The sequence below is a fragment of the Notechis scutatus genome, chromosome 3 (assembly GCF_049901735.1).
Source record: "Notechis scutatus isolate UNSWTSFEM ecotype Mainland chromosome 3, rNotScu1.2, whole genome shotgun sequence".
Lineage (NCBI taxonomy): Eukaryota > Metazoa > Chordata > Lepidosauria > Squamata > Elapidae > Notechis > Notechis scutatus.
In genome coordinates, this window is record NC_142011.1 from 52,166,704 (window position 1) to 52,168,248 (window position 1,545).

Here is a 1,545-nt window from a genome sequence, read left to right on the forward strand (position 1 = left end):
CGCTTTTCTCACATAAACTATGAATTAGGTTAAAAAACGAGCCTGCATCTGTAATTATATTCATCCTTTAGAATGATCAACTCATAATACTTCTGAATTTTGTAGGATGTTATTAGGGTGCAATTCCATTTTATGACTTCTATCTAACTTTTTGATTGCAACATCTTGTGCCTAAGTCTTAACTTAGCATGAGATAAGCAATGCACACATTGGTACAAAGGCACCATTGCTTGTTAAAATTTCCCTTTTAATAACAGCTAATCAATGTGCATTTAAAATAAACAATATGGCAGAATGGGAAGCAGGTTACTACACAGGTATTGTTAGGAAAAACAGCAATTAACCTGAACGAAGAAAAATATTCGTGGGTGCCATCTCAGCCCAGCTTAGATTCAGACAAACTCTTCTAGCATAGAAATTCATGACTGCACCTTTCCATAATTATGTTGCATAAAGTATATTTTTCTATATTATACAATATTGAAATATTAATATATTTCTACCTCAGTCACAGTTGCATCAACCGTGATTGACATGAATTTGTGATAAGTTGTTGCCATCCTTTACTTCAGGAGTGTCAAACTCGATCTCATTGAGGGCCACGTCAGGGTTGTGTTTGACCTCGGGGCCGGGGTGCCTGGCCAGAGTGGGTGTGGCCAGCTCGACATCATTCATTTGAGGCTCTGTTTTTGGCCTCGACAGCCTCCTGCAGCCCTCTGCCAGCAAAAATGGAGCTTGGGAGGCGACTCGTGGCCTCCTGGTCAGGTTTTTCTGGCAGAGGGCTACAAGAGGCTATTGCAGCCAAAAATGGAGCCCAGGCTCCGTTTTTGCTGGGAGAGGCACAGCGGGCCAGTCCTTCACTGTTCTAGGGTGGCCTCGCCAGCCTTGAGTTTGACACTTATTTACTTGGAAATATTGTCCTGTGTAGAGTTGATTTGAAAAAGAATTTCATTTTGAGCTTCTGATTTAACATTTAGCACAACAAACAGTGTAACTGTGTAACCAATTTCTAATTTTGCATTAAATGTGGAAAAAAGCCAAATTCTCCAACAGGTATCTTGAGAAATACCATATATGTCAGTAGTATGAATGGTCCCTCAGAATCTTAGGAACATCCTCAGGAAATGCTAAAAGTTATCCAATGCCATATTTAATGTAATTTAAGATTCCAAACATACCTAAAATAATGGGAAATAATCCCAATGTTATTTAATCTGAATTAAATGCAAAAGAAACAAAATCAGTTTTAGGTGTTTTCCTGGGTTCATGCTCACTGCTTTGTGAAATGTAGCTTCCAGCATGCCCTTAAAGCAGTGTTTTTCAACATTAACAACTTTAAGACATGTGGACTTCAACTCCCAGAATTCCCCAGCATGAGAAATGCTGCCTAGAGGCCAAATGGAGCCTAAATCCTTTTTTTTAAAAAATGGTCAGTCCTTTTTTAACTAAACCAGAGGTGGGTTGAGCAAGAATGAAACTGACAAACTGATGGTTCAGAGCAGCTGGTGAAATAAACCAGTAGATGAAACCTCCCCCTGCTTTGCA